This window comes from Saccoglossus kowalevskii, chromosome 1, assembly GCF_978046115.1.
Source record: "Saccoglossus kowalevskii chromosome 1, keSacKowa6.1, whole genome shotgun sequence".
Lineage (NCBI taxonomy): Eukaryota > Metazoa > Hemichordata > Enteropneusta > Harrimaniidae > Saccoglossus > Saccoglossus kowalevskii.
This window is the reverse complement of record NC_140641.1, coordinates 19939438-19952866: the sequence shown is the minus strand read 5'-3', so window position 1 is coordinate 19952866 and position 13429 is coordinate 19939438. Positions and strand designations below refer to the sequence as shown.

The 13429-nt window shown below is 33.3% G+C and overlaps 1 protein-coding gene across 3 annotated transcripts in view; it reads left to right on the top strand.

The window, feature by feature from the left end:
* LOC100368405 (CD9 antigen-like) overlaps positions 1–13429 on the top strand; it is a 91814-nt gene that overhangs the window by 26554 nt on the left and 51831 nt on the right. The gene's annotated exons all lie outside the window — the stretch shown is intronic.

The window sequence follows — 13429 nt, the reverse complement described above, 5'->3', positions numbered from 1 at the left end:
GAAATTTCAACACTTTTACATTGCACTCGATCCATTTCATGAAGGCACAAATACGAATGTCTTTAATGGAAATTTATAAAATATTTATAAAACATTTATCCCGGATGACCGGGGTTTCATTCAAATCCTGGTGAAGAGGATTTTATTGGCTATAATCCTTTGATTAACATTATTACAAACTCGTTTTTGTGGGTTTCTTTCAGTTATTGTTCATTTACTACCTACAAGCAAAAGGTATTCTACATGGGACATATGCATCTACTAGAATGTTGTGATTGGTCATTTTGATTGGTCAACATCATTTGTAATTCATAATACATTTATAAACATTTTATATTAAAAAAAATGTTCATGTGTACATGCAGTAGCAAGATGGCCTTTTAAAGTATATTATTTTTATAAACTAGATACGGCTATATATCTTACTTGGAATGTTTTGACTTTGAAAACATGGCAACACTTGAAATAGTGGATTGTGACATTTCTTGTGAGGTTCATACTTGCTAAATCCTGGTTAACATTTATAATACATACCGTACACAAAGACTGCCTCTTCAAGCCACAGTTTGTATACATCAATTCATAGGTGATAATGAAGCTGTCTCGCACAATACAAAATCTGCGATACCTGCTATTGAACTGGCTTTCCGAAACACGCATACCCACGCATTTGATCAGTTCGATGTTCACCAAGTTTTAACTGTGAGCATTTTATCACTAGTTTCATTACAGAAACCATAGAGCCTCTAAAAGAGAGTCTCTGCAAAAACGCTCAAGATTTAAGATTTACCTTGTCAAGGCATTGTAAAATTACATGTTGTTGGCAGATTAAGGGTTCAAAGTGACCTGCAAATCTCACTGGTGATGAAGAAGAACAATAAAGCAGATAGATAAATGCAACAGCTATTTTAAGATTAAATTATTAACAATACTAAATTAATTGCTCAAACATCTACAGATAATGAATGTATGCTTTCTATAATACAATATTAATAACATTGCTGTAAATTTACTGTAAATTGCTTCCAATTAGCAGAAGACAAATTTTCATGAATTTCGCGAGTGGGTGTAAATTGTGAGATTTAATAGTTTAAATTTTTTGAAGGTTCTACCACAGGAAGTGTTAGCGACTTTTGGGAATTTTTTCCTTCATGAATGCCATCAATTCACCAAATTTCGAAAATACCCATCAGCAAAAAATAAGCGGTTTGCCAGAAATTGCACCAGATTTAAACATAATGTGTTCATATAAATTGTACTGTATTTGCAATATCAGTAGAATTTTACTGGTACTTGACCTGAAATTATTTAGGGTTAGCTGGGAACAGTTTGATGGGTGTCAGTATCCTATGATGTTCTGATGAGTTCATCCTCTAACATAATGCTGGTATCTATGCTCAATTTTACAAATTAAATATTACGTCTTCTCCATAGCAATCTAGTCTCAGCAATTGTGGCTCTATTGTCTCTGTGTTACCATGGGAAACTGAAAAATGCATAAATTATAAACAAATTTAGCCGATTTTCATGATAATAATAATAATTTATTAAATGCTTCGAAAGACAATTTCAATTTCTATCAGTGGACAGAAATAGAATTGTCACATTAATAAGTTAAAAACCATCTGAAAAAAAGTTAAATTTGTGAATACTATATCTGAGAAACTGCTACGAGTCATATGGTGACATATACTTCCCTTTTACAAGCATGAATTTTATTAGGCTGTAGCTACAGGCATTTCAAGGCTTTTTGTAACTGTGAGATATCGGGCAGATTACAAGACTTTCATTTTGTTGCAGTGCCTTTTTCCCCATTAGTACTTGTAAAGTTCAAAGTTTAGCCTATCAATGTCAATTAGCATTTTAGTAAATGTAGGATTTTGTATAACAACTCTAATAATTTGTTCCATTCTCAGTTTGATACAATTCGTGCATGCACATACTGAATGTTCATTCACAGCGGATTTTTTTTTTTTTTAAATTGGATTTTTTAACCATTCATACAACAGTTTGAATACTTGACCTTCATTTGACCTATACTTGGTTGGATTACCTTCTATTTGAAGGACATTCAACCTGAAAAATAGCTGTCATCATTTGTGTTGTGTGTGATGATGGATTGGTTTGTATAGGCTATTGATGTTCCGATAAACTTGTAGGTCATGTGAGATATCATAGAACTGAGAACAATGTGCTTGTACAAACATGCTGTGATCTTCTCTACTTATGAAATTCCAGGGGGTTTTATGGTATTTTTGTCAATTTAACATACAGTATTGTTTTAAATCATATTGTTTTATTCTGAGCATAATAGTTTTAAGATCACAAATTTGCTTGTGTTATTGTTATTTTGCATGTTCACATAGATTTTAATAGTTTAGTGGATTGTACTTGTCAACAAAAATAGTGAAATTAAAAACAGTGATTTACAGTACTTGAACTCATCAGAATTTATCGGTGCCAGTAGATCATTTTTTCCTCAAATGCCGGTTTATATTGGTATTAATTAAAAAAAATATTCATACATTCACATGAATTTGACAACAATGTTTCAACATATGGTTAATTTTTTTGAAAACTGGGACTCGTTGTAATTGAATCATGGTGTGTGGTAAAAAATTGGTGCATGTTTTTTTGCTAAAATAAACTGTGAAGTGAAGTAAATATTTTGTTGGTTTCAAATTTAATAATTCAGATACTGAAAAGGACTATTTTGGGGGAAAATGGCAAACTTTACAATTTGTGTAAATAATATCTTTATTCTCATTAAAGTAAACATATTATATGAGATCTGAGTAAATAGATTAAACAACTTTATCTGAGTAAATAGATTATGATTTCATTGTAAGTGAGAATGTGCAAACAAATCTAGTGTTAAAAATAACTGTAGTTATCAGTATTTCGTCTGCATACATGAATTGTCTCGGCTGACATTTGATCAAAAATAATATTCTAAAGAATGAATGGCAGCTATTTAGTGAATGCTAAAAATATTTTTGATAATGCTTGATTTTTAATGTGATCATTAAAATTGTTGCATATTCATATTTGTAATTGATTGAGTAGCAACATGATAATATAACATGCCGCTCACATAAAAGCAACTATCATTGCATACTTTCTCCACCCAGGTGTTCAGGCAACCTGCTGCGTTAAAAGATCGTGACAACACCTCGTACTCAGTTGAAGCCTGTAGCGATGATCAACCAAGGAGTTGTGACATAGCGTTATCACAGCATACTGATTGTTTCGAAAACTGCTTTTATACCATACCATCTCCTTAATTACTCGCAACCGATTGAGCTGTAAATTAACCTTAAAAAAAGGCGCTGACAAAAATGGTTCATCCATGATTAAACATGCTATAGATACAGAGATGATACGCTTTGTGCGAATTCTCCTCACTTTACAACGTAGCTATTGCAGTGTTGATGACAGTACACCCATGTTCTATGTAAATTTTTCATGGCACTACCGCAAATTCATACATCTACTTTGGATGATAAGATGACCATTAGCTCTGCTGACCATGCCTCAATACGAATGTGCATTGCTGCTATATTCCATGGTCAATTTTTGTCCCACAATTTATTTATCTCATCATCAGGATTTCCATGTTTAAGAAAGATGTAGGCTGCAATTGCTATAATAATTAAATTTGCATCAGAGTTGAGGAGCTAATATAAAAATGTTTATCTGTTTAAGCGTTATAACTTATTAAATTAATTTTGAATTTATATTTTGTGTGATTGACATATTTTGATTAATAATGTATAATTTTATTAGGTAAATAATTGTTTTGTTGTTGCCATAGTTTCGAGTAATATGCACAAAATGTGTAGAGCTGTGGTTTTCACACGGGTCGTGTTGGATAAAAAATACTTATTTTTGATAAGCCTATATAAGAGGTTATTCTGGGTCACGTAATGGAGGATTGTTTTTGTATACAAGTACAGCATTAAGATTGTTTTACTCCCCTTCTGGCGCCTTAGTAGTACTTAATGTTTCAAGCACCTTTAACTAGCAATGGATACCTGTGGTGTTATGTAATTCAACCGTACATTCCTTTTACAAAGTTGAAGTGATTTGTACGTTACCAGCTGTGTATGTCGGCAATTCTGCTTTTACTGTAAATTACTTTATCTTTGCTGGAAGTATGAATCAGGTGGAAAAAAGATCCAGCAAAAATACCTTTTTTTTTTTTATTTTAAATTCAACTCATCAAAAATCAGTGAAAATAAACTTCAATTCCAAAATGTGTTTTCAGCTAAAATTAATTCAAGCTTAAATAAATTATTCTATAGGATTGAATCTATTCCCAGGAAAGATTAAAGGCCTTGATCGCCGTCCTGGGACATGATGGTGGACGTATCAAATTCTTGTTCTTATACGTCTTCAGATAATTTTTAATAAAATTTGTTGTCAAATGACATGATATTTTTATGCCAAATTATTTGTGCAACAATATTTTGTACATTTTCATGAATTTGTCTATAATTTTCTTTTTTAATTTTTAACCAGATGTACATAATTTACTATTTGCTTATAAGACAAAAAAAATATGGAAAAAATTGTGGGTTTATTTTTCAAAATGTGACAATATTTGATTTTTGTGATCTGATATTCATTTCCGGTTTCATGTTGAACAAATAGATTATAGGCTATACATTTCAACGGAAACATGTTTGCTTGTTTCTGCAATATTTATTTAATTTCTAGAGAAATTATTTTACCATGTCATAAAAATGATAATGAACTGTAGGTATGTAATATGCAGCTGGTTTTATAACCAAAAGTGACATTATAAATTTTGGCCTCAAAAATAAATTAGGAGAACATGAAAAATTGTACTTTTGCTCCCTATAAGATTACGGTAGATGCTCTTAGCAAATATGAATGCAAGTATGTAGGTGGCTGCATCCTGAAAATTAAATTGAAGAGGAAATTGAAAACAGTTCCTGCAATCAGTAAAAATGACGAAATTTGATAGCAGTGTAGTTTTACTGGGTTTATAAAAACATGGATTCGCAGCAACTTTCATGAAATGTTGTCCTCATGAACATCTTTCAATCATTGAATTGTTGAAATCCTAAATGACGTGAAAATGACAATGTTTTTACAGTACATGTATACTAAACTATTGCTAATTAAATGAAACATTGCGTGAACATTGTGGTAATTCTGAAAATATTGCTAATTTGTTTATCCCAAGAAATAAAATGTTTTATCACTTAAAAATGTTTAAAAAATTGTCAACATTTCTGAATACCGCAGCTGTCATTGAAGATGTCAGAGTGGAGCTGTTCATATAAGTAATTGTCGGCTGTCATCTGTCATCTATGTCAACTTTTGTTAAATTTACTTCTTGAAAAGCGTCAGCCCAATTGCTTCGATACCTTGTATGTTTAAACTATGACTAAATCCACTGTCATTTTGCCATTAACTTTATTTCTTTTTCTTTCAGCAAATATCTGTCTTTTTTGGTTAAAAATGTAATTTTTGACTTCTTCTTGAAAACAGCCAGCTCAATTGCTTTGATACTTGCTATTTAGGATCCTTATTGGATTTGTGACAAGATGATAACTCTTGCAATTGCCATACAATTGTTTTGTGATATGGCGAAAACATTGTGGTAACAATAACCAAGTCAAAAATTAAGAATTCATCATACAGAACATTATCAACTCTGTTTTGAGAAAAGTAACCTAGTACTGGAAGTAGAGCTATTTTGAGTGTGAAAAATAAATTTGCATTACCGAGTACTGCATTGATTTTGGAAAAATAATTTGACTTTTGGCCTATTTTATCAACCTTCCTTCTGCTTACATATTCAGAGTACTGGGCCCAATTTATCAACGTTTCAATAACATATTCAGGGTACTGGGCAAAATTTGTGAATTTTTCGTTAGAGTACATATTCAAAGTACATTCACACACCATGAACTTGCTCCATTTCAGCTGTTGACGTTAAACCTATAATTGCTGCCTGCTGGACATTATTCTGCTGAGAATGTAATTAAAAATTGACACATTGACCATGTGATGTTTCAATATCTAATTGTGATTGTGAAAACACCATGTGGTTATTTGGAATTAGATCAAATTATAGCTGGCACCCGAGATTCATAACATCTCATAGATGTTTGATAGTATTTTAATATAATGGTATAGAGTTTATTGCTATACATGTATGCTTTTTATTAGAGGGGTGCGTGTCTTGTCAAATGCACTGTTAAATTGTTTCATTTTGATAATTTAAAGGTATTCCTGAGGATTTTACGAAAGCAGATGACTCACAAACTAAACAATCATATAACATTATCACTGTTTCAAAATTTCATTATTTTCGCCAGATGCGAATATTAGCCGATTATGAAGTGAAGGCAGTTTTCGGTATACCATTACGGTAGTCCAGACGTGAATATTAGCCGATTGTGAAGTTAAGGCAGTTTTCGGTATACCATTAGTCCAGATGCGAATATTAGCCGATTGTGAAGTGAAGGCAGTTTTCGGTATACTATTAGTCCAGATGCGAATATTAGCCGATTGTGAAGTGAAGGCAGTTTTCGGTATACCATTAGTCCACACACGAATATTAGCCGATTGTGGAGTGAAGGCAGTTTTCGGTATACCATTAGTCCATGCGCGAATATTAGCAGATTGTGAAGTGAAGGCAGTTTTCGGTATACCATTAGTCCAGATGCGAATATTAGCCGATTGTGAAGTGAAGGCAGTTTTCGGTATACCATTAGTCCAGATGCAAATATTAGCCGATTGTGAAGTTAAGGCAGTTTTCGGTATACCATTAGTCCAGACGTGAATATTAGCCAATTGTGAAGTGAAGGCAGTTTTCGGTATACCATTAGTCCACACACGAATATTAGCCGATTGTGGAGTGAAGGCAGTTTTCGGTATACCATTAGTCCAGGCGCGAATATTAGCAGATTGTGAAGTGAAGGCAGTTTTCGGTATACCATTAGTCGAATGTGAATATTAGCCGATTGTGAAGTTAAGGCAGTTTTCGGTATACTATTAGTCCAGATGCGAATATTAGCCGATTGTGAAGTGAAGGCAGTTTTCGGTATACCATTAGTCCAGATGCAAATATTAGCCGATTGTGAAGTGAAGGCAGTTTTTCGGTATACCATTAGTCCAGACGTGAATATTAGCCGATTGTGAAGTGAAGGCAGTTTTCGGTATACCATTAGTCCACACACGAATATTAGCCGATTGTGGAGTGAAGGCAGTTTTCGGTATACCATTAGTCCAGACGTGAATATTAGCCGATTGTGAAGTGAAGACAGTTTTTGGTATACCATTAGTCGGATGTGAATATTAGCCGATTGTGAAGTTAAGGCAGTTTTCGGTATACCATTAGTCCAGGCACGAATATTAGCCGATTGTGAAGTGAAGGCAGTTTTCAGTATACCATTAGTCCAGATTCAAATATTAGCCGATTGTGAAGTGAAGGCAGTTTTCGGTATACCATTAGTCCAGATGCGAATATTAGCCGATTGTGAAGTGAAGGCAGTTTTCGGTATACCATTAGTCCAGATGCAAATATTAGCCGATTGTGAAGTGAAGGCAGTTTTTCGGTATACCATTAGTCGGATGTGAATATTAGCCGATTGTGAAGTTAAGGCAGTTTTCGATATACCATTAGTCCAGACGTGAATATTAGCCGATAGTGAAGTAAAGACAGTTTTCGATATACCATTAGTCCAGACGTGAATATTAGCTGATTGTGAAGTGAAGGTAGTTTTCAGTATACCATTAGTCCAGATTCGAATATTAGCTGATTGTGAAGTGAAGGTAGTTTTCGGTATACCATTAGTCCAGATTTGAATATTAGCCGATTGTGAAGTGAAGGCAGTTTTCAGTATACCATTAGTCCAGATTCGAATATTAGCCGATTGTGAAGTGAAGGCAGTTTTCAGTATACCATTAGTCCAGATTCGAATATTAGTCGATTGTGAAGTGAAGGCAGTTTTCGGTATACCATTAGCCGGATGTGAATATTAGCTGATTGTGAAGTTAAGGCAGTTTTCGGTATACCATTAGTCGGATGCGAATATTAGCCGATTGTGAAGTGAAGGTAGTTTTTGGTATACCATTAGTCCAGATTCGAATATTAGCCGATTGTAAAGTGAAGGCAGTTTTTGGTATACCATTAGTTCAGATGCAAATATTAGCCAATTGTGAAGTGAAGGCATTTTTCGGTATACCATTAGTCCACACACGAATATTAGCCGATTGTGAAGTGAAGGTAGTTTTCGGTATACCAATTGTCCAGACGTGAATATTAGCCGATTGTGAAGTGAAGGCAGTTTTTGGTATACCATTAGTCCAGATGTAAATATTAGCCAATTGTGAAGTGAAGGCAGTTTTCGGTATACCATTAGTCGAATGTGAATATTAGCCGATTGTGAAGTTAAGGCAGTTTTCGGTATACCATTAGTCCAGACGTGAATATTAGCCGATTGTGAAGTGAAGACAGTTTTCGATATACCATTAGTCCAGATTCGAATATTAGCTGATTGTGAAGTGAAGGTAGTTTTCGGTATACCATTAGTCCAGATTCGAATATTAGCCGATTGTGAAGTGAAGGCAGTTTTCAGTATACCATTAGTCCAGATTCGAATATTAGCCGATTGTGAAGTGAAGGCAGTTTTCAGTATACCATTAGTCCAGATTCGAATATTAGCCGATTGTGAAGTGAAGGCAGTTTTCGGTATACCATTAGTCGGATGTGAATATTAGCCGATTGTGAAGTTAAGGCAGTTTTCGGTATACCATTAGTCGGATGCGAATATTAGCCGATTGTGAAGTGAAGGTAGTTTTTGGTATACCATTAGTCCAGATTCGAATATTAGCCGATTGTAAAGTGAAGGCAGTTTTTGGTATACCATTAGTCCAGATGCAAATATTAGCCAATTGTGAAGTGAAGGCAGTTTTCAGTATACCATTAGTCCACACACGAATATTAGCCGATTGTGAAGTGAAGGTAGTTTTCGGTATACCATTAGTCCACACACGAATATTAGCCGATTGTGAAGTGAAGGTAGTTTTCGGTATACCATTAGTCCAGACGTGAATATTAGCCGATTGTGAAGTGAAGGCAGTTTTTGGTATACCATTAGTCCAGATGTAAATATTAGCCGATTGTGAAGTGAAGGCAGTTTTAGGTATACCATTAGTCCATTGTGAGATAATGACATTTCAAATTGAGATTATTGAACAAGGCTTGCAATTACTATAGAAGTCGTCGATTCAAGCCGGAGGTGTACATAATGAGAGTTTGTAGTATAAAGAAATCCATTGTCACTAATTGGTACGTGCAATTCTGTAGGGGGAGGCTGAGAGGGAGGGATGAAAAACAAATTTAAACTCATTTGAAGCTGCTCAATACGAATATAAATTGTGCCTGATTGGCTACCCAGTTCGACCAATCAGAGAGCAATTTGTTTGTTGACACATTTTTTCAATATATCAAAATCTTCCTTGTGTATATGCATTATTACGATGTATTTCTTCAGGTTGAGATTATTTTATTCTGTATATATGTATTCCTAGAAAAAAATTCAAACATTGACATTATCAGTTGCCATGGAAACCTCTTTTCATTTCCTTCTTGTCAGTTAATAATCTGATGGTAAGCATTCTGTCACTGATATAAAAGTCGCATTTGTTTCTCACAATTACTCGTAAATCGTTTTTTTGGTGAACTTGACCATTACTGTCATTTGTGATTTCATCAGTTGTCACTGAGTGTCATGGGCAGAAGTTGACCTTGTGTTGCTTGTATATGAATGTAGACCTGCTGTACATGTATAGAAAATCCATATATCTGTACAGAATAATAACTCAGTAAACTATATTTTTAGTTATTAGGAATTAGATGTGTTAAAAATTGCTACTAAGGAATCAAATTCTATTTCGTATTAGGCAATTAAGTTTATTTCACAAACGAAAAAAAAAAAAAAACACTTTAAAGATTCCTCTATAAAATGAGAAAATCACTTTTAAAAAAAAAATTAGGGTGAGCAGTTTAAAACTCAGCACCGAATCTGAGAATTGGAGGATCATATGCTTTGTATTTAATTACTTTCCTAACAGTTTTGTATTTTGTAGTTCTGTAAATAAATTTGTTTCTGCTTCTGAGATTTTTTTTCCCCGATCGTTTTTTCTTCAATATTATAGGAGAAACCTGTGAGTGCACAACTTGTTTATATCTGATTTTGCAGTATTATTGTCCTATAAAGTTGTACTACAAACCACCAAATATTGTGAAAATCACAAATTCTTGTAACCGGGGAAATAGCATTTGGGTCACAGCGACTTTCAGGAAATTTTGTCCTCATGAATGACGTTAAATCATCTAAATATGCAAATTCCTGGCAATGAAAATTAACTTTACATTACCCGGTATACATATTTTATAAGACTACAATTTCCTTCTTCACAGATTAAATGTTAGATTTGCCTGTAATTAACATAACACAACACGTGATTTTCTTTTTTTATTTGCATATCTAAAGAATCTGTGTAAGGTGGCTCAGAAAGGTTGTTGGCCGAGCGGGCGGGCCACCAGCAATTTATCTCAAACACTGAGCCATTGTGGAAAGAATACTGGGTCTTTGTGGAACTGATTTTGTCAAGTTGTTATTGAGAGTAGACTACTACTTTTTATATATTATTTATAAAGTGACAAAAAATAAAAAAATGTTGTTTCTTCATTAGTCAAATTAATAACAATTATGAGTGGTTCTATCAATATTAAAATGTTTGCACAATCAGATTCACACATTGGCCAACATTGCTGTGATTGGTTGCTGGGTCTGTAGAAACAGAACATTAGGTTTAATTTCAGCAGTTTTGATGTTGCAGAGATATTCACTTTTTATGGAGAAACCAATTCATTTTGTTGTTAAATTTAAATATTGTTTCCTAGTTTAACACATTTAAATAAAGTGAAATACTGGTAAGTAAAAAAAAACAAACAAATAATTAGCAGTAAGACTCAGTTTAACTACAGACACACCTTTGTTATTTATGTACTAATACTAGTAGCTTCGCGGTGAGTGGCTTTTGCAGTAATTTGGTTTCGTAATCTGTAGGGTTTCGCAGGGAGTAGGGCTTTGTCTCAGTAACTGGTCCTTTCATCCTTGTTGAGAATTAAAGTTTTATGTTTCTTTAAAACTATTCACTATTCTGGGAATACCATCCTAGCAGGAGTTCCAAAAATAAGACCCATGCTCTGATAATGCCTCTAGTTTCAAAGACCAATAAACATTACCATTATGATCTTATTGGTGTTGCAAAGGATAGTTGAATATTGTTTATTGAAATTAATAATCCCCATAACCGTTTTCCAATATAGATAAATTGTAGTCCGTAACAAACTGTATAAACTCAGTCTCAACAATGAAATAAAGGAATGTATATATTTACGTTATTTATACTTATTTATTACCGGTATACTGTTATTGTTACTGTACTGATAGAAAGATGTAATAATAATAATAATAATTATCATAATAATAATAATTATTATCATTATTATTATTACTAATTCATTGCAATAAAACTAATTCAAATTGAAAGAAATTGCAATATAAAGTATTCATCAGTAATACTTCTGAAAGGCGTATTTCGCAGTCAGTGTTATTTACGAAAATATTGGTTTATAATTTTATAAACTTGCTTGGCAATACCCTCCCCAATTAGATATAATGTTTACATGTTTTAATAAATAAAAATATACTAACAAAAATGAAATATTGCACAACAGTAATCAATATTTTTTCTTGCTAGAATGATGTGTAACTGGAATCCTGATAAACAACTGTCGATTTAGCGGTATTAGAGATTGTCAACTTCTCGTAAATTTGATTACCTAACATGTTTAGGTTCATGCGCTGCAAGTTGCAGAGCACGTACCTACCCCCCCAGCAAATAATTAAGCCAAGACTGTTTCAATATCGAAATCAAGAAACTCTCCGATTTGACACAATCTGGGAAGTTTGAATTACTAAATGAAGTACAGGACGACGAAGCTGAAATATCCAAGAACCAACACATACCACAAATCTCAAAAGTGAATATTCGTGGTGTATTTTAATCGGACCGGAAGTGGGAATTTGTTAGTACTTTAACTAATAGTGCAAATACAATACAATCTAGGGGGGGGTCAACTGCATGCTTTTTTCACACAACTGTGGCACATACATTTCCTTTCTAAAAGCATGTCTGAAGATTTTTTTTGAAGTTCAGTTGAGAATTTTTTTCCCCCCTTAAGCCCCCGAATCCCCCAATCCTTCAACCTAAGTCATTTTGAATGCTTACCAACATAAAGACAGATTAATAGCGTGAATAACATAAACAATGGTGTTTGAAGTGGTAACCCCCCCCCCCCGGTTCATTGTTTTCCCTTAATTGTTAATTGATTTCATTAAATAATATCTGTATAATAATTAAACTTTGTGATAGAAATAACAATATTGACAAATTTTTAAAATGTCTTTTACGTTGAACGGTCATAATTTTTCTGTATGACGAATTATTACGAAAGGCATTTATGTGAATGTACGTGTAGGTGATCTATTGCATGATCACTGCTACTATTGAAGTGCATTTGAAATGACTACGTCTATAGATACCATGCCTGCAATAGTTTTACTAAGGTTTCCCAATTACCTGTACTGAGAGTGTATATGATGTTACCTCACAGCATGAGGTAATGTTGTGCTGTTGATATAATTTTTTTCTTTATATTGTTATCACCAAATAAATTATGTTTCGAATTAAACTAGTCTTCATGCTGTTTTCCAACAAAAGTCTCCACCTGTGACAAGTGGAAAGGAAAGCCAGTGGATTGTTTTATTGCACAGACCTAATAATATTCCTGGTGATTTATGAAAAGCCCCTTAACTGACTGTTAAAACAACACTATACTGTAGTGTCACAAGAGTTGGTTGTGAAAAGCTTCTTAATTGACTGTTAAAACAACACTATACTGTAGTGTTCACAAGAGTTGGTTGTGAAAAGCTCCTTAAGGTAGAGATGCAGTTTATTTGTGAATTTCAATCAAAAATATTTTTTTTCGTTTTTTATATAGATTTTTATCTAAAGAACATTCTGTGAAAATTTGACCAATGAATTCTTATTAGAACACCGTTAAAATTGCTGGTTATTTTCTGATTAAAAATAAAAAACACTCACACGTGGCAATGTTTATGTCCAATTGCCTAATTTGCATGAGTAATCAAATAACAGGACCTTTGATTGACAATATGCAAATCGAGATTGTACGGGTCATAGTTCATTCAATTCACGCGCATGTGCAATTATTCTCAAATCAGTTATCGCTCGCTAGCAAACCAAACATTATATTTCCTCAGCGTTTTTTCCTAATTTTTATCATTACATT